We start from the raw sequence: 20,437 nt of genomic DNA on the forward strand, positions 1-20,437 counted from the left end.
CTCAGGGGTCTGACAAGGACACTGGCAGCTCAGCTGAAGCTCTCTGCAAAACTCACCTTCACCCCTGAATCAGCCAACCAATGTGATGGAGAAGCCCGGCCTATCAGGGACCTCTCCAAGGGGAACCCCAAGTTCAGGCCACGGTTCTCTCCAGGACCCCTAGCTGTCAAGGAGGCAGTCACAACAAGTGGGAACTTGATGGACTCACCCCTGGCCTTTTCACAATCCTTCAGAAGCACAATTAGACGGGTGCCCTCTTCCATCATCCTTCTGCCCCATGGGGTCACAATCACAGGATTCAGCGCCTCCCCTGTGTCTGTCTTGTCTCCTCGCTGAGAAGTCACCTAGCCAGGCCACATTCTCCACCTGCTGCCACCATGTCCCACCGAGAGCCAGACATGGGGGCTCAGTGAGCACGAGGGGACCCACTGACAAAGGATCTGCCATCAGACCCTTCTGATTTTGGCTTTTCTTTTCCCATCACTCAGTTTTCTCTTCTAAAATTAATCCACTGATTCTTTTTATACTTCATTCTTTTTCTCTTCCTCTTATTGTCTGTGTGTATATCTCCACTGAGATATAATTAACATACCATACACTTCACCCATTTAAAGTGTACAATTCAAAGTTTTTTAGTCTATTCACAGGGTTGTACAGTCAATAGCACAACCCAATTTTTGAACAAGTTTATTCCTCCAAAAAGAAACCCTTTTACCCATTAACAGTCCTGTCCCACTGCCCCCAAGCTCCTCCCTCCTCCCCCGCCTAAGGCAACTATTCATCTACTTTCACTCTCTATAAGTCTGCCTGTTCTGGAGTCATATCATATGTGTTCGTTTGGACTGGCTTCTTTCACTTAGCATTATTTCTCCAAGGTCCATCCATGTTGCAGCAGATGTCAGTTCTTCGTTCCTTTTCATTGCCATATAAATGTCCATATGTGTGGACATATGTCTTCATTTCTCTTGGGTATATACGTGGAGTGGAATTGTGGGGTCATATGGTAACTCTATGAGTAAACTTTTGAGGAAGAGCCAGACTATTTTCCAAAGGAGCTGCACTATTTTACATTCCCACCAGCAGGGTAGGAGTGTTTCAGTTTCTCCACTTCCTCACCAACACTTGTTATTGTCCATCTTTTTTATTACAGACATCCTGTGGATGTGAAGTGGTATCTGATTTGCATTTTTGTGGTTTTGATTAGTGATTCTGATTTACATTTCCCCAATGATTAATGTTGCTGAGCATATTTTCATGTGCTATTAGCCATTTGTTTATCTTCTCTGGGGAAATATCTATTCAGAGCCTCTGCCCATTATAAAAAGAAATAGGTTGCTTTTTATTCTTGAGTTGTAAGAATGATAAGGAATACAAGTTCCTTATCACGTATATGATTTACAAATATTTTCCCCATTCAGTGAATTGTCTTTTTCACTTTCTTGATGGTGTCCTTTGAAGCACAAATGTTTTCGATTTTGATGAAGCCCAATTTTTTTTTTTTTTTTGGTTGCTTGTGGTTTGATGGCATAGCTAAGAAACCATTGACAAATCCAAGGACATGAAGATTTCCCTCGACATTTTCTTCTAAGACGTTTGTGGTTTGGCTTTTATATTTAAGTCTTTGATCCATTTTGAATTAATTTTTACATATGGTGTGAGGTAGGGGCCCAACTTCATTCTTTTACGTGGGGACATCCAGTTACTCCAGCCCTCTTTGTTGAAAAGACTATCCTTTCCCCATTGAATTATTTTGTCACTCTTACCCATGGTTTCTAAGAATACTTTTATATTTCCTAAGGCCTTAAAGATACAATGAATATGCATCTTGCATTTATTTTTAAGTTGTCACTTAGTTTTTATTAGATTATTTTTTATTAGAAGTTGATGTATGCAGAAACATATTTGATTTCTTATGAGACAGGAGAGGTGAAGTTATGCTGCAGTAACAAACAACCCCACGTCAAATGATTTATTTCTCTCTCACGCTCAAGTCCAATGCCAGTTGCTAAGGAAGGTCCGATTCATCACAGTTACTCAGGGACCTGGCCCAGTAGAATCTACATCTTGACATAAACAAGCATCCCAGTTGCCGGGGCTGAAGAAAAGAAGTCCTGGTTCTTAGAAATTTCCCAGACTGCTTTCTTAAACAAAGGGAATCTTAATGATGGCAAGAATTTTTAGGTACTTGGAGAGCCATCACAGGGGCAAAATGAGTGCAGGTTCAGAACTTGAAACCCAGACCTGCCGCATACGGTCTGTATAACTTTAGTCAAGTTATCTGACTCCTTGCAGCCTCGTTTTTTCCTCTGTACAATATCCAGCTTGCAGGAGAAATAGTAGCAGTGTATGTGAGTGTCTAGCATAACAGCAGGCAGATATCAGGTACCCAACAAACCGTAGTTCCCTTCATCCTCCTGAGACCCTCAGCAGAGGTTAGGGCTGGGATACGGACACACCATCTCTGCTTTAAGATGCAACAGTTGCACTTGGTCTGGGTGCTACCAAGTGAAGTCATCACCGAGCAAAGTTTTCTTCTTCACTATTTAAAAAAATGACCCCCGTTTACTCAAAGCCCCATAAAAACCTAGTGGAAGAATTTGCCTGAAGCACATGCCTGTCTCACCCTGTCATTTCCTAACCTGGAAGAGAGGAGCATGAATACCCACGAGGAAAGACACCCTGCCAGCACACTGCCTGAGCTCTGAGCTTACTCCAGAAGCATCCAGCTCACCCTGCCCCAGCTCCACCTGCCTTTCCAGGTGTGGGCCCAGGGAGGGCACTTGCTCTTGTGGCCTCCACCCCGAGACAGAGGTGCAGAGGGGAAGGAGAGCGACAGATCTTCCAAGAGGGGAATGGCCCCAGCTGAGGACTTTCCTAGTGCAGAAATGTCACCTCTGGCTGCCTGGAAGGAGAGCTCCAGGCTGCTGACCCCAACTCTGACATCAGGGCACAGCCAATGTGTTGAAGCAGCCATGGCTAAATGTTTCTTTCATGCCAGGTGGACATGAGGAGCTGCTGGAGGAAGGGTGAAGGGTCATGGAAGGCAGCTGGGATGCTCAGGTCTGAACGACAGCTGAACTTCTGCCTTTTCAAAAGCAAACCCAAGGGGGAAGAAAAAAACCAAAACCAAACAAACCAAAACCAAACAACAAAGTTCCCCACCTGAAAGAAAAGTCTGGAGGCTTTTTCTTTAGCTGGGGTCCAGGTGGCTGAACCTGGACCCAATCATCCTGAGTTCCCTGCACTGCGTGTATAAAGGCAGGTGTTGCCCCTCGTCATCCCACCTCCCCAGTTGGTCTCTGTTGCTCACAATCTACTCAGAGCAATTCAACAACTATTAGCTGAATCCTTCCAGCGTGCCTGGAATTGTGCAAGGTGCCAAGATAAGTTAAGACTCCATTCCTGTTCTCAAGGAGATTAGAGGTGTCTCCTTCTTAGCTAACAACTAACTTTTAAAAATACTTATTAATGTACAGTACATATGGAAATTGCATATATCATAAGTATGTGAAACTCAGCTCAGTGAGTTTTCACAAACTAAAACCAGTGCCCAGGTCAAGAAGAGAACATTACCAGAAACCCAGAAACCCACCCCCACTCCTCTCCAGTCACTATCCACCACTCCAAGACACCCTGATTCTGATGGCAACAAGAGCGAACTTGTATTGAGTGTAACTTATGTGCCAGGCACCACTGGTTTAAGCATCTGACATCTATCGGCTCATCTAATTCTCACCCATAGATCTGAAGGCACAGCCCATGGGGTACACAGTTTGCAAATAGGAGAATCTAACTACCATTGTCCCCGACTACTACCCTTACATTGCCTCTCCTGGAAACAGAGTGCTGAAATAGTAACGCATAACAATGCCCCTGGGTCTGCTCCGCTGAGAGCAGCCAGGGGATCTGAGCCGGGCCTCAATGAATGGATAAGAATGCCCCTAGCAGATAAAGTGGGGAGGCGGGAAGTGCACAAGCAGAGCAGGGGAGCGCAGGGGTCCAGTGTGGTGAGAGCAGGGCAGAGGCAATGGGGGTGGGAATATGAAGGACTTGTTGGAGCAGGATTGTGAGTGCGTTCGAGTGTTCTGACTTTGCCGGGGCAGGTGAGGGACTTGCTGAGGTTTAGAATCAGCCATCGGCCCCCGAGAGTGAGACCATACTCCACCTGCTCGCTTTGCTGGCTTAGAGGCGTGGCACAGGATGGGAGCCAGCCCCACTAGGGATGTCCTTGGGCTTGGTCTCTAAACAACGACTCAGTTTTGGTTGTATAGTCTTGAGGGCTGTGCAAAATTCTGTGGTTGTTTTCGTGTGCGTTTGGGTAGGCTCAGTAAAAGAGACTCTGCCCCCATCTTTCGAGACGCTTTTTAACCCAGATGGCAGAAAGGAGACATAACCAGTTTTTACGATCTTTGAGAATATGAGGGAAAAAAGAGAAGATGGGCTCATCACAAGTCTGCACGGGCCAAGCACTTTGTGTGTGCAAGGCCGTGGGTGGGGTTAATTGAATGGGCAGGACTACACCTGTTACAGGGAAAGGAGAAGGGGTGGTGGTGTCCATTTGGGACGTCTGGGAAGGCTGCTTGCAGACGTGAGTCTTGATGGAGAGGTGTGACTTGGGCTTTTGGCGGGAAGCAAGAGACACTATGCAGAAGCATCCAAGTGAGAAAGCCGAAGCCAGAACTTTTGGACACCAGGGTTAGAGCCGAGGGATGGGCAGAGGCCCTAGAACTTCAGTTAAGGAGGTCAGGCCCTGCGCCGCCGGAATGGGCGCCTTGGACACTCCTGAACTCCCATGGGCGCCGTCCTGCAGCGTCCCTGCCCAGACATCCTCGGCCCCGTCCTGGCCGACGACCCGGGCCCCTCCGCACTCCGACCCCGGGACCCGCCCAAGTGCCCCGGCGGCCTCCCGGGCGCTGCACCGGCTCCGCAGCCGTCGGCCGGCTCACCGTGCCCCGCGCCCCTCCTTCCCGCCCAGCCCTCCGCGCTCCCCCGCTCGCGGCGCGGCGCAGCGCCGCGCCGGCTCCTCCCGTGGCTGCATTGCAGACGCCGCAGCCGCCGCCGCCGCCGCCGCAGGGCGCGCCGGGGCTGCGCCGGGAGCCCGGGCCCGGGTACGCGGGGCCCCAGGGTGCGGGGCTCCCGAGCGGACCCGACGGCGCCGCGGGGCCGGGAGTCGGTGGCCGGGCGAGGGGCGGCTTCTCAGGCCGGGAGCACGCGGCCCGAGCGCCCCTCCCGCGCGGTGCGTGCCCCAGAGGAGGCCGCCCGGGGCTGTGGGCCCGGGGGAGAGGGCGCGGCCGTCGGGCTCGGAGTCGTCCCTGCCCTCGAGGGGACCGTGGCCACCCGGCTGGCGGGCCTCCCGGAATCTGGGCGGGGGAGCGGGCGACAGCATCTCGAGGGGCCGTGGCGCCGCGCTCCGCCCGCACCCTCCGGGCCGGGCCCGCCGCCGTCCAGCGCGGCCCCGCGGGGCTCGGGCGCAGTTCCGGCGCAGTCCCCGCGCCGAGCGGCTCCGCGCCCCACACCTGCCTCTGCCCGGCTCCTGGTGACGTGGCGCCCTCCGATTGGCCCGCGGGGCCCAGAGGGCGGGGCCGATGCCGGTGAGCTCACCGCCGCGCCCCGCCATTGGCCCGGGCGGCGCACTCGGGCTGTGGCGGGGAGACAGCGGTACCCGGAGCCCGAGTCGTTCCAGCCGCGGCGTGTGGAGCTGAGCGGGTCAGGGCAGGGCTGGGCTGTCGGGGCCGGGCCAGGCGGGGCCGCGCGGGAGGAATAGGAAGACAGAGGCGGCTCGGCGCCAGCCCGACCGAGCGTTGGTCGTGCTCACCAAGTCGGAGTGAGTGTGCGTGCGGCCGAGGGGAGAGTCGGCCGGGCGCGTGCGGGGCGAGGGCGGTGGCCGGCGGGGGCGCGCGGGCCGGCCGGGCGCGCGGGGGCGGGGCTGGGGGCGGGCGCGCGCCGCGGCCGGGGCGTGGGGAGCACCCGTGCCCGCGGCGGGGGCGCGCGTGTTTACGCGAGAGGGGAGTCACTGTGTCGGAGGAGCGGGTGCGAGGACACGCGCGTTTGTGGAGGAGCCGGGGGGTCGTGGGAGGGGCGCGCGTGTTCACGCGAGGGAGGAGTGTTTGGACGCGCGAGTGTGCGTGGGGCCCGGCGCGTGTTTACGGGGCGAGCGTGCAGGAGGGGGTGTTTGGCTGAGCGTGCGGAGCGCGTGTTGATGGAGCGAGGGGGAGGGCGTGAGCGTGTTTGCGGAGCGGGGGTGCGGACACGGGTGTTTACGGTGCGAGTGGGAGAGTGAGGGGGCGCGTGAGCTGATGGAGAGAGCGCAGGGACTGTGTTTTGAGGCACGAGTGCGCGTGGCGCCCGGCGTGTTTACCGAGCGAGTGTGGGTGAGGGGGGGTGGCACCACGCGTGTTCGTGGAGCTAGTGGGGGAGCGGGGGGAGCGAGGCCGGGAGCGCGCGCGCGTGTAGCTGCGAGGCGGTGGGGGCTGGCGTGGGTGTGAGAACACGCGTGTGCGCGCGAGTTCGTGGGAGTGTTTGGGTGAGTGGCGGTCTGGGGACGCGCGTGCGGGGAGTGGCCGGCGCGAGCGGCGCGGACGCCCGTGGGGCCGCCGGCTGGTTTTCGTTTGCGAGGCGCGTCTGGGCGGCGGGCTTTTCGGATCGAGTGCTCGCTCCCGCGGCCAGGCGTGGGGAGAGGGGCGGGGCCGGGCGCCCGCTCCACGGGGAGAAGGGCGAGGGGAGAGGAGCAGGGACAAGTGCCCACTTGGCGGGGAGAGTGGCCGGGACAGACTGGCCCTCGGCCCCAGACGCCTCTGCGGGACAAGGCGGTTGGAGGCTGCCTTTTCCTAGCAGGCCAATGGAGTGAATGAACGTTTTGTTAATCCGTGCGTAGAACACGGGCGGGGAAAGTTGGTGGAGTTGAGAGACTAAAGGTTTGGAAGAACTTCCTGAGAGCTTTGCTTCATTTCAGAGCAGGGACTGGAGAGGCGCGTTGACCCTTGCTTCCACCAGCCAGGCTCCGCGTGGCCTTCTTGCATTTGTAAGATCTCTCCTGCTTTGGTTTCCTAGGTAACGGCCCAGCGTCGGGACCGGTCCTGATGGTGGTCAAATGTTAGAGACCATTTTTCAAACTTCGTCGATTTCTGCAGCCATCACATTTCCGAAAATATAGTACTCTTGCAAATAATCTTCCTAATCAATTACTTCACCAGGGAATGATGGCAGTCTTAAAGCCTGTTTTGGATTTTGTCCACCGTTGCTTGGTATGATTTCTACTGGTTAGTCTGAAATATATTGATATAATTGGCAAAGCAGATACGGTAAACATGAGAAGTGCTCTCAGATAATTATGAAGTGCCTCGTGTATTTGTTTGTTTGAACGCATTATATTTTTCCCATCAGTGAGGCCAAAACCTGAAATTTAAAAATTGTGATCCTCCAAAGTTGTGTCACATACGGTAGAATGGCTGGCTGTATATAAAGGAGTCCTCTTCTCTCTCTGTCTAAAGGAATTGTTTGGAGAGTTTCCCTACAGAATCTGTCATGTAGAGAAACTGTTGCTTGGGAACCTGATAAAAAGAAATATGTTAAGCCGTAGCGCTTTCCATGGTGTTTGTTTATGGAAATATATTTATTATTTTAAGCCCAAAATTAGACGATAGCAAATAAGCTTATGTTTCTCTTTTTCTTAGTGTTAGATTTCGGGAATAATAATGTTTAATGTTCTAGAAAATAGCATTTACTTACAGGGTATGCATTTCCCCAATAAATTCCGATTGGTGAAAACAGCAGAGGACTGCCTGGAATTCCTAAGGGACCTGGACCCAGGCATTCTAATTAATTGTATTCCAAATAACCTAAATGGAAACACAGTATTTAATGCAGTAGTTAATAACAACATTGTATCCTTTAAGGATCCTTATTAACTCTTCGGCTCTTTTTTTTTTTTTTTTTTTGGTAACTCTTCCGCTTTTGTGATAGACATGCAGAGACACGTTATTATTTTCTTTGGTTCTCTGTGGAGGGCTCTGCTGGGCCTTCCTGCCTGTAACAGCAGCTGGCCCTGCTGCAGGACGTTCATGTTGGGCTGTCCTAGAAAACATGGGTAACAGGTGGCACAGAAAAGGTTTTACTTCACACGAGAAAGATGGTGAAGTTAAAGAATCAGTTGACCTTGAAAGTTTCCCGCGTGAAAGGTATGAGCCTCGTATCGATGGCTACAATTCAGATGCTCAGCTCAAGGTCCCTCACCTTCTGGCACTGCCAGAAATGTCCATTTTGGTAACCTAGAGTTTCCTTTGGGGACCGTCATGATTTTTCTGATGTTTTCGATCCTCGCCCTTGTGAACTTCTGACGTTACAGAACTGTACTTGTAGGCTGCCTTTTAAAAATGTTCGAGGAAGATTTTACATGTTGTTTTCACATTTATTTAAAGCTCGCATTTTGTTAAACGTGGCACCATTCTTTAGCCGGTGCAGTGGTTTCGGGAAGTCCTTTATTCTCCCTTAGCAGTGTCCACTTCCCGATCCCTTTCCCAGTTGTTTGAGTGTGCCTGCTGTATCTTTTCACATTTAAAGGGCTTTGCTCTGCCTGACTTAACGTGGGTTAATATTGGTATCCCATCGATGGTTTCGAACGAAGACACCACCTGAGTGGTGCCAGGTCTTCATCGTTAAATATCAACTGTGCCATCTTGTCACACTATATAAGCAGAGTATTTGGGAGTTTATTTCAGTTATATATTCCTTTGCCAAAATGCTTTTGGCATTCACGCGCGAGGTAGTTTATTTGCGTACACCTAACCTTTTTTTTTTTTTTTAAAGGGGGTTTAAGGGAGCTTACAGAGATACATATTAAGCAGTGAGAATAGGTGAAATAAAGAGGGAGTAGGCAAAAGGATAGTGAGTGTCCAGGAAGGTGAAATGGGGACGAATGAAGTTAGTAAATGACATTCATTCCATAAAGACTTCCACACTTTCTAGAGGCAGGCCATGAACTGCCTTCTAGGCTCTCTGTCAGTTGTAGAAGTGACAGGCTTAATTTTGTCTTTATTACACCTCACACACCATGCGTTTTCTTATGTTCCATGGAAATTCTGACAGCCATCAGTGAGGTTTGGGTGATGGTGGGAGACGTCTAAACACGGTGCGTTGGATTACCTTAAAGCCTGCATGTTAACATTGGTCACGTTGAACACTTAGGAAGCACCTGGGAACCTGCCGGGTGACCCCTCACCTGAGGACACGAGCTCATGATCATGAAGGTCATCAGTGATGGTCGTAACCCTTCCTGAGTGGATTGTCCTGAAGTCAAAAGACCGACTTTTCTTTGTTATAAGTGCCTCCAAATATATTAAATTACCATTTATCAAGTACCAACATTGACCAGTTAGTCTATGTTTTTTCACCTTTCTTCTGACTTTCACCACCCTCCAAATCTGATTCCACTCTGTTAGTCCGCCTTCCCCCGTCCACCAGCAGCTACTCAGCGTGTATTGCATTCCTGCTTTCCATTTAAAATTCTTCCTCCTTATTCTCTGAGCCCAACTCACGCCTGATCTCATTAATGAACCCTTTCCCCTCATCCCCCAGATTAGGTGAGCAGCTCTTTGCGGTGCAGGGTGGCACTGAAGGTGTATCTTCCCCGACTACCCCTAGCGTAATGGAACCTGGGAGGTGGAGTTTCATAAATACTGTTAGTTAACGAAACAATTATATGCGTGGTGTTACTCCTTGGATAGAGTGAGAAGAATGTAACAAGAAAGTTCTAAAGCATACATTCAGTTCAGTCCTCCCTGTTGGTGATTTAGACACAAACTCCACAGGATCTCCCATTCAGGTCCATTCAAGGTCCGTAGGGGATTTGGGTTTCCATTTAAGTGGTCTCGAAGTGGCCCTAAAAGTCTTGGCCTGTGTCAGTGTAGAATAGCAGGGTCTCAATCGAGCCTTTCGGGATTTCTTAAGATTGGCCAGAAGCTTGCCATCTAGGAATGTGTATAGGTAACAGCTGTTTGCTTGAATATAATATGGTAGGATGAGTACTAGGTTTTTGTTTTAGCTCTGTCTCTTAAGTGAATGAGAAATCGTAGGTAACTCACCTTACAGTCCTGGATCGGTGCCTTACCTGTTTCCTAAGCCTATTAGTAGTGGGTCAGGAAATTAACTTAGTGGTCAGCATCATCAGTTGTTAAAATCGGAATGCATTGCTCATAGCATGGGCAAGTAGCAATTCGGGAAGATTTTGTTTCAGGGGTGTGTGTGCGTGCACGCGTGTACGTGTGTGTGTACTGGGTTCTGTTTCTTTCTGTGGGCCACAGTCAAAACCTATCGAAAGTCCCTGGACCAGATAATTCATAATTCTCTTTAAATCGCAGTGTTCTGTAATGATTCTCTCGTGTGGGATATATCTGTCGTTACGATAGTCAATGTGGCAGTAACTTAAGGCGTGAGTGAGTTCGGATACTTCTGAAGGCATTTAATCCACAACAGCAGATTGCTAGCTAGGCAGGAGCTCAGTATACCTTTCTCTGTTTTTCTGATTTATTTGGGTAATCAGAATGTTTGAAGTGAGCATGACAGCTGATTTCTGCCAAAATTTATCCCATGTTTTATAGAGAGCTTCGAACGATTCTTATGTACTACCACTAAGGTCTGTTTAATGATATTGATTTGTGTATGTGTGTGTGTGTGTGTGTCTGTGGAAGCAGAATTTAACCAGGATTTATTTAGTAAAAGGATCCACATTTCAGTTGATGGATTCACCTTAGGCTCTTCCTTTAGCTTTAGGTGACAGAACTCCAACTCAAGCTGGCTTCTGTAAAAAAGAGAATTTATTGACTCTCGTGAAGTCCAGTTTTGGTGTTGTCTTCAAGTATAGCTGGTCCCAGATGCTCAGGTGATGTCATTAGAAACCTGTCTCTCCCCCTCTTGGCTCTCCTCTCCTCTCTGTTGATTTTATTCTCGGGCAGGGGTTCCTGACGCAGTAGCAAGATGACCCGCTCAAAGCTCCAGGCTTTTATTTTGCCAGTTTAGCAAATATCTCCAAGAAGACAGCACTTCGTTCCCAGTAGTTCCAGGAAATGTTCTGTCCTTACTGGCCCAGCTTGACTCATGTTTCCAATCCCTTGAATAAGGAGGGGAAGTACTCTCATTAGCAAGACCTGGCTCACCCACCCCTGGAGACAAGAATTGTGGTGAGAACCACCTGAACTGAGCATAGGGCATCTCCCAAATGAGAAGCACGGTGCCATGGCCAGGGACCGGGAAAGGGATGCTGGGCAGGTGTACTGTGCTGATGTTCACCCTTAACTCTCATGTTCCCGAAGAAAGCACCCTTCGTTCTGAAACTGCAGCAGCGCATAACAAGGCTCATTCCATGCTTTCATTTTCACGGTCCCATTTTAAATGAAGACACACCAGAATCGTTACCTTTCAGCAGACCTTTAAATGGGTGCTAACAATCCCTAGGACCATTTTCAGAAAATATGATTCAAGTCCTTAATATTTCACTCTGTGGTTTGGAATATTCAACAAAAAATTTCTTTAAACACCCTTTTGTCTTTTCTAGTGAAAGAGACCATTCATTCCATTCTAGCCAGCATCATTGCCCCTGGCATTTGTGTGTGTGTGAAAGATGTTTTATCTAATAATGTAAAAAAGAGGAAGGGCCCAGCCTAAAACTGATGACGTTCTAAAAGCTTATAAATCAGTTGACTATTTCCCAGATAAACAGTGCAACAAATGGTGGGTAGGTTCCCAGGCTAGACGGAGGACAAAAACCTTTTGAATCCATAATAGATACTCTGAATTTGCAGGAGAAAAAAATCAAAAGAATGTGCGTGCATGCATATATCACATACAAACTGTAAAACACTGAACTACCTAATCTACATGATATATAAATACATGGCCTACACTTCCATGTTCCAAAACAAATGGAAAAAAGTGAACTTCACATTTGAATATTGAATATTAAATATGCGGCTTGAATAGAAATAAATGTATATGTAAAATACCTTCAGTCAAGGGAAACTTCTTGGTGAAGATTCTTATTTCACAGGATAGAACCCAAAATGATTCTCTGAAATTACAAAGTCCAGCTCTCACTTTTTAGAGGAATAAACCCAGAGAGAGTAAATAACTTCAGTTTCTTGATAACATAACCCATTATTATTATCCATGATAATTACAATCCTATTTTTATTCTTGAATTGAGCAAAGGAGAGAGAGAGAGAGTGAGAGAAATCCTTCTTAGTATCTCGAAGAGTTACGGCAATGAAAAGGGAAAGGAGAATGTGGGTTAAAGAGGTGGTGTACGTGTCAAAGGTTGTCTGAGGAGAAATTGACTGAACCATAAGCAATAAGAGGAGGAGCTTCTTAAGAAGGAAGAAAGGAGACGGTGGGAACAGATGTGGGGTCGCTTTCCCATACCAGTCCCTGGGAGACATTCACCATTAACCTAAATAACCTTACTGGGGTCTGTGGTTGATGAAAGTGGACCAGGAATTTCATAACTCAGACTGTCTATATCATGGTATCCTTTTTTTTAGATGTTGGGGGTAGGAGTTTATTAATTTATTTTATTTATTTTTGCTGTGTTGGGTCTTCGTTTCTGTGCGAGGGCTTTCTCTAGTTGCGGCAAGCGGGGGCCACTCACTATCGCGGCCTCTCTTGTTGCGGAGCACAGGCTCCAGACGTGCAGGCTCAGTAGTTGTGGCTCACGGGCCCAGTTGCTCCGTGGCGTGTGGGATCCTCCCAGACCAGGGCTCGAACCCGTGTCCCCTGTATTAGCAGGCAGATTCTCAACCACTGCGCCACCAGGGAAGCCCTATCATGGTATTCTTTAGGACTAGTTTCAGTTCCTAAACTCTTCTGTGGGAGTTACTTACAGGACATGCTTATAAGAAGCTCCCCCTACAAAAAAAAAAAAAAAGGTTCAGATAAGTTTAGGAGACACACCTACCATTAGCTTTCCCCAGCAATTTAGAGTGCACGTTCGAATAATAAGGTTCAGAAAAGTCATATGTTAAAGAAATACAAATGTACTTAGTTAAAGAAATACAAATGTACTTTCACTGTTGTGGCCTCTCCCATTGCGGAGCACAGGCTCCGGACGCGCAGGCCCAGCGGCCATGGCTCACAGGCCCAGCCGCTCCGCGGCATGTGGGATCCTCCCGGACCGGGGCACGAACCCGTGTCCCCTGCATCAGCAGGCGGACTCTCAACTACTGCGCCACCAGGGAAGCCCTCCAAAACATCTTCAACCCAACATTCTGTTTTTATGGTCTGCTGAGATGTTACCTCACGAAATGGTTCTGAGCCTGGAATCCATAGATGTCCCATGGCTCTGAGTCTCCTGAAATTACATGCAAAACTTTGTATGTATGTATTTTTCTGGGAAAGGATTTGTAGCTTTCATCACCGTCTAAGAGCCCATGAACATTAAGGGTAAGAAGGGTATGGGTTCTTTTCTTACAAGGGAAGTCCAAGTCCAGTTTCCCTTAAATATCCATCTGTATGTTTTATGTCAGCCTAGCGGTATCACTCAGCAGGCCTGGGCAGTCACTCCGGGGGTGCCCAGAGATATGGAGAGATCCACGTTGTAAACAGGGAGCTGACTTGATTGTGTTTATTGTCAAATGGATTTAAAAATTGGCAGCTACTCTCTTTCCGTGAAGAATTGTGGAAAGAAATGCCCTATACAGGACACTGCCGTATCGCTAACTCCAGATGTGTTCATTTCCAAACAAAGAAGAGAACAGGTTATTTTATTGCAGTAAAGCGACTTTTTGAAAGTTAAGGGCCTGCAGAAGAGAAATCCATTGAGGGTTAATGTTAAACAGTTAAGAACCAATTAAATTAGAGAAAGCTTTTCCTTCAAGAAATGTAAAACATTCAACTCACCTACTTTTATTTAATTATTTAAATTTATTTTATTTATTTATTATTTTTGGCCATGTTGGGTCTTCGTTGCAGTGCGCGGGCTTCTCATTGTGGTGGCTTCTCTTGTTGTGGAGCACGGGCTCTAGGCATGCGGGCTTCAGTAGTTGTGGCACGCGGGCTCAGTAGTTGTGGCTCGTGGGTTCGGTAGTTGTGACTCATGGGCTCTAGAGCGCAGGCTCAGTAGTTGTGGCATACGGGCTTAGTTGCTCGGTGGCATGTGGGATCTTCCCGGATCAGGGCTTGAACCCGTGTCACCTGCATTGACAGACGGATTCTTAACCACCGCGCCACCAGGGAAGTCCCCCAGTATTGCCTTTATTGCAAGGATGTTGAGGTCCATTGCATCGCAGCCTTCCTTATTAATAAGCATCTGTAGGAGACGTTTCTTTCAGCTCTTAGTACCTGGAAGAGCCATATTATCCACAGCAACTGACAGTGATCTTGAAACTGACTGCCTCCCTTTTTGCTTTGTTTGCTAAGTTCAGCAAAATTTGGGACTCACAGTTAACCATTTTAGAGGATTTAATATGTCTTTTCTGTATAACGGCTTTACCCAAGCTTTATTTTATTCTCTTCATGAATCGTCGTCTTACCTAATCTCTTGTTAATCATGAGTGTTTCTATCAGCCACCTCAAAGAGACATACCTAGATCCAGGACTGGTTCCGGTTAAGTGAGGGCAGGGAGGGAAATAGAGAGGTTGAGAGGAAATGGATTAGGGCAGTGAAGGGAAATCGGGAAGGAGAGGAAGAGGGGAGAAAAGAGAGGTGAAGCTGCGTTAGGGATTTGCGAGGGATGCGTCCCAGGGTTAGCGCCCACTGCCATTTGAGTTAGTTATTGACCTTTTGTTCCATCATGTAACTGCTCCCGAACCTTTAGATCAACTACACTAAGTCACCTACCTACAGACCTTCAAGTTGTGAACTTTTAAAGATGCGAACGTGTGTTTGCACGTCCAATCACGTAAGTTCACGTGTCTGGCATACATTGTCATGTGCGTGCATCCACTACAAGTGGTTGTGCTTTTGTGTACTTTATAGTACTGTATTGAGTACAGCAGTACAGCATCTTTATTTAAAGCCCAGGATGTCCGGAAGCACGTGTAAAAGCAGTGGTGATGTAGCTGTTAGTGCTAAGGAGCTCCAAGCAGTCACGATGGAAAACAAAAGTGAAAATCATTGCGAGAGTGGAGCGACGCGAAAAGACAGTGGACCTGATGGAAACGGAGGCCCAGAGAAAGGATGAAGAGAGACAAGAGGAAGAAGAAGTAGCAGAAGAACCGAAGAGATTCACGATGCAGGAAATGGCATGGGATTTTCTTTATTGGAGGCGGCGCTGTTAGCGTTTGAGGCACAGGACCTGAACATGGAACGGTGCACGAAGGTTGCGGCAGCCGTTCAGAATGCAATCCAGTGCTACCGTGTCATCTGTGATAAGAAAAAAAGAGCTACTACCCAGACATCACTGGATCGTTTTTTCAGGAGGGTAGATGGAATTGAATCCAGCAAGGAACCAGAAGCTGTGCCATCAGCGTCAGGCGTGAGTGACATTGCAGCTTGCCCTCCGTCTCCTACAGCTGACGATCCTTCAGCTCTACCATCTCCCACCTCCTCTCCCTCCTCCAGTCAGTAACTCTTCTTGCCTGTTCACTCCATGCCAGCCCCTGTATGCCAGCTGTACTGCTGTACTTTTCAAGGGACTGTACTGTAAGATTAAAAATGTTTTCTTTATTTTTGTGTTTGTTTTTTATGTATTATTTGTGTGAAAAGTATTATAAACCTATTACAGTACAGTACTATATAGCTATGTGTTAGTCGGGTACCTAGGCTAACTTTGTTGTACTTAACGAAAAAATTGGGCTTAACGAACGCGCTCTCGGGTCGGACCTCATTCGTACGTCGGAGACTTATTGTACGCTGCCCGATTTGGGGACTTCCATGAGGACAGCAAGATAGGACAGCCCCGCAACTGTATGAAATCAAGTTGCATCCCCATTTCGTGAAAATCACTCTGTTTTTAGCCTTTTCACCTAATCCAAGGGATGTTTGAATAGCGGCCTCACTAATACATTCATTCAGGCCTCACTCATTTGGAAGTTGCAAAAACTTGAAGATGACTCTGGTTTAGGGGTGGAGCCCTAATGGGAAATGTAGCACCAAGTTACGGCCTCCCAAACTCAAAGTGCAGAAGCAAGTAGCCTGCAGACACAGGAGCTTAGCCCTCGATGTGTTTTTATGTGGTGTCTGGAGCCAGGACACAAAATGGTCCTCATAGGGGTCACGACAGTGTACTAAAAAGGAGCTTAATGGCTAAAATTTTTCCACAGCTCTGGTGGTTCCCTTGGAGAGATATTTTCTTTTGGAATAAAATGGTTAAAGTGGTATAACTTGGATTATTTAAAAGGTTTCTCTGTTTGTCAGAAAGGCCTGTGATAAATTGTAAAATAGTATCTTTAGATCATTTTATCTATTTTGACTTACTTTTTAATACATCCCGTGTTTTAAAGCTACTTCTTTTAAAATATAGGCATATCAGTCTGTTGATTTGGAAAGGACTTCTTCACCTATATTTATTCCAGATTTTTACAGAATCTTATGGCATTGTCAAAACAAAAATTACTGTAGTTAATACACTTTTGAGTTCTCTGTAGAATCCAGTGTTTAAAAAAACACATATTTGTGAAACTTATTGGACTCAAACTGTCTCACGAGGCAGCAGGACGGTTGCAACATCTGTGCAGATGGCATCCCTACAATTAGCCCTGGAAGAAAAGCATTGCCAGCAGCAGCTCTAGATAATTTATGGAGAGTGAGTTGGAAACAGCAAAAGAAGGAGTGTTTCAACTAGAATCCCGGACACGTGGTTTTTCAGTCAGATACTGAAAACCACCAGGAACTCAGGGCAAATAACATCTCTTACGATTAGAAGCATTCACTAGAAGCAGCCAGGATTTTTTTTTTTTTTTTTTTTTTTACGTCTTTGCCCCACTTTGTAACACATCTTACTCGCAGAGTTTTCTTTTTTATTGCGTTTTCAACTTTTCTCGTCCCAACCTTGTAAAGCACGGCTGCTGAGGTGAAAGCGTTACCGTCTCAGTTACTTGTTTGTTTGTTTGTTTTCAGATGCCTGGTCCCCGATCTGTTTGATGGGATTAGGAAAGCATGGCCCCGAGAGAAGGGAGGGAACTGCTTTTAGTAACTTGGCTGGAGAAAAGTCACCTAGAAATGATGAAGGGAAACAAATATTTTGTTCTACGCAATCTCCTTTACCTTCTTCTGCTTGAAATCCACAACTTTCTATTTTGAACAGATGAAATCAGTCCCTTGTTCAGTATGTATTGAGGGCTTACTACGTCCCAGGCCTCGGGAAGATGGCACTGAGCAGAGCAAAGGCAGGCGCTGGCCCCATAGAACTGTCGAGATCTCTCTTCCTTCCCCTTTATTTCCATTAGGCTGAGGTTCTGGGAATGAAGGCTTATTTATGTCTTATTTGGTTTTTGCGTCCCTGGTGGCCACCACCACGACTTGAGTTGTCCTGTTCGCTGTTCCATCCCCAGGGCCCTGGCCGGTGCCCGGCAGTGGTGTCCCAGCAGGGGTTGTGCAGTCGACATTCACAGAATGAGTCTGTTCTGGCCCTGATTCTCCATCTTTCTTCCCCGAGGACTCGGAGTGGTTTTTTTGGTACAGCTGGGCACCCCAGAACAACCTGCCGGCGCTTAATTAATGGTTTCTTGCCCCTTGACAATTCCCGTGCGTTTTGTACTGCGTCTTGGCAACTGTAGTTCTTAAAGGCAGGGTTTTCCTTTTCCACTTCCTCCGTGCAAGTCATTTAAAGTTCATCCCCCGCTCACATCCTTACGTCCAGGTGAGGTGGCTGTTCACCTCCAAGTCCTGTTACAGCGCTTTTTCCCTCTAAAGACCCCGTTGGTGTCTGGTAACAGGCTTTCCTCCGCCACTTCATCCATTTCTAGAACGTCTCAATCCGCGCTTATAATATCTCTCATTTTCACTGGGTGCTGAAACTGTTGAGGCAGTGGCCTCCAACTGTGTTGCTTTGGGGGACGTTAGCAAACCTGAAACGTGCTCCTCTTTTGAGATTAGATGACGGTAGGTATAGAATCTGTGTCAGAGTTCCCGACTTCCTTTGCTCTCATGCTAATTAGGGGCAGTTTTGCTGCCTCGAACTGCAGTCGGTTCGCTACGTGACCGACGGTGAAGTTGGCTGCTGCGTAATTCAGGTGCCCTGACGTGCTGGATGCCGTGGCGTGAGCCAGCGGAGCTCCTTGGGTTCCACTGACCCTTCTTGTCCTTGGAGGAGAGGTTGGACATCTTCGCCCTCGTGCAGCTCCAGCTGTAGCACTGCAAGATTTCAAAGGAGAAATCCTTGTAGATTGGCTTTGCAGCTCTCTAACAGTCTGGCACCGCTGTTCGTCAGCTTAAAGGATTTTTCCCTGTCGTGCCTAAGACTGAATTCGTGAACAGGGTGAAACACAGACCGAGAAGAAATACGAATCCCACCTCCCTGCCAATGAAGAAAGTCTGAAGAAGAATTGCTGATGTCATTTCTAGTGTTTTGGTCCATAGCGCTGGGGAGTTTTGAAGAAGTGGAGGATGGCAGTTTTTCCTAAGGCTAAATTTAGCCATTGCTTTGGAAAATCAGAGTGGTACAGCTTGTGCCTTATCTCCGGCCGGGCCTCACCCTCTCCTCTGCACTTGGACGTCTTCAGTAGCTCGCTGGGGAAGAGCAGCTCCCTGCACTCCAGCGGCCCCTTGATTCTGGGAAGGAATCAAGCGACTTTCCCCGTCTTTCTGAGCTTCCTGCAAAATGCAGGAGGCTTCCAAAGCAGCAGTTACAGTTCTCTACAGAAATAGCCCAAGCCATGCCTCCTTTTGCTTCATCAACCCTTCCTGCCAGCTCAGCCAAGGGCTGGAAATGGAACGAGAGACATGGCCTCTGGTCCCCAGTCCAAATAGCAACAGGAGGGCACATGTGTGCTCAAGCCACAAATAACGCGTTTTAAAATAGCAGATGGTATCTGATGATCGCGCCTTCATTCATTTACCTGCCAAGGCAAAACTTTCTCCTCTGCTCTGGCAGCAAGGCCGGCGGTGGCCCGGGTCGAGCAGTTGGAGTAACAAGCTCCGGTTTGCAGATGTTATTGGTCGGCTGATTTTCAGGCCCTGCAAATCCATGCCCACTTTCTGAGGCTGTTCTAGAAAATGTCTCTTTGGCCTCACACGGTAAAAATGTCATGTCTCTAAAACAGCTTAACCTGTTAAGCACTTCCGTATGTAATTAGATCAAGGTGTGCTGCCAGCCACTGTGTTCCAGACACTCCGTTTCACCAGGGAAAAGTAGGAATACCTAGAAGGTAGGGATCTGTATTTACAGTGTGACGCTGAATGGATAAAGGAAAGTGACGTTGCTGTGAAATTCCAGTTTGTGTCTATGAAGGGTCAGATCTTCCTCAGCTTTTCTGCCAGGGTCTTCACCAATACAGTTACATTTTTTCCTTACCTGAGCCCCCAGGAAAGGGCAGCCAGCCAGGTAGATGCCTAGAGCTTCTTCACATGATTTCAAGGCACCTCCATTGGGTTCTGAGCATTTTGACTGCTCTTTCTTTCCCTGGGGGGTAAGGGGTAAAACTGGCTAATTGGAGTATAGTCCCTGGGAGCCCACTGTGGAGAGCAGAGGTCACTCAGAGCCCCTGCCCCAGAGTTTGAATGACCTCATCCATAAATTGGCTTCTGAAGAAGCTTAAATTAGAAAAGAATATTCCTTTCCACTGACTGGGCCCCCATTCTGTATCTGATACCAGGGATACAAGATTTGCAGACAGCTCGCTCTGGTAGAAATGACATGTGTAAGAAAATAACTGTACATTCTGGTAGAAATGACATGTGTAAGAAAATAACTACACACAGGACACAGAGCAAGACATGACGATTTGCTGGGTAGACTGGAAAGCACGTGGGTCTGGAGTCTAACCTGTGCTCTAATCCCTGCCCTGATACTTAAGACCTCGCGTAAGTAACACATTTTCGGAGCCTCGGCTTCCTCATCTGTAAAAGAAAGAGGAAAATCAGAGTTGTTTTCCAGATCAGAAATAACACATGTGGAATGTCTGGCCTACGTAGATGCTGGGTGGCAGCTACAGATCACAAAACTGGAGGGATGTTTGAGCCACACTCTGAAGAATAAGAAGGTCGCCATGTGGACATGGGGAAAGGTTGGCATCACCCAAGGCGCAGAAACATGTAAGGTTCCTGATGGCTTTGGAGAACGGTGAGTATGAGAGGACCCCTAAAAAGTAGCCCGAGGCCGTCAGCAAAGAGCATCCCCTGCCATACCAAACGCTCGCCGTTTTATTTGTAGGTCCCAGGGGAGGCAGCTAAGTGTTTTTTAGCAAAAGATGATCTGATATAAAGTCAGAAATTGCTTCATGTCGTATTGCTCAATACAGGCAATGAAAATCAAGTCAGTTCCAAGATTTAAAGTGCGTTGTGCATAATATA

The 20,437-nt window shown here is 48.1% G+C and overlaps 1 protein-coding gene across 2 annotated transcripts in view; it reads left to right on the plus strand.

Annotated features, from left to right (window-relative positions):
• CAMTA1 (calmodulin binding transcription activator 1) overlaps positions 1–20,437 on the plus strand; it is an 888,226-nt gene that overhangs the window by 830,482 nt on the left and 37,307 nt on the right. The window contains exon 1 of one of the 2 annotated variants that reach the window (XM_065882989.1): positions 5,688–5,824. The exons of the other annotated variant lie outside the window; for it this stretch is intronic. The gene's annotated coding sequence lies outside the window, so the exon portion shown is untranslated. Of the gene's footprint in view, positions 1–5,687; positions 5,825–20,437 lie in introns of those variants that run through there. 2 annotated transcript variants of the gene reach the window in all.

Source organism: Phocoena phocoena, chromosome 1 (genome assembly GCF_963924675.1).
Source record: "Phocoena phocoena chromosome 1, mPhoPho1.1, whole genome shotgun sequence".
NCBI classification, from domain to species: Eukaryota; Metazoa; Chordata; class Mammalia; order Artiodactyla; family Phocoenidae; genus Phocoena; species Phocoena phocoena.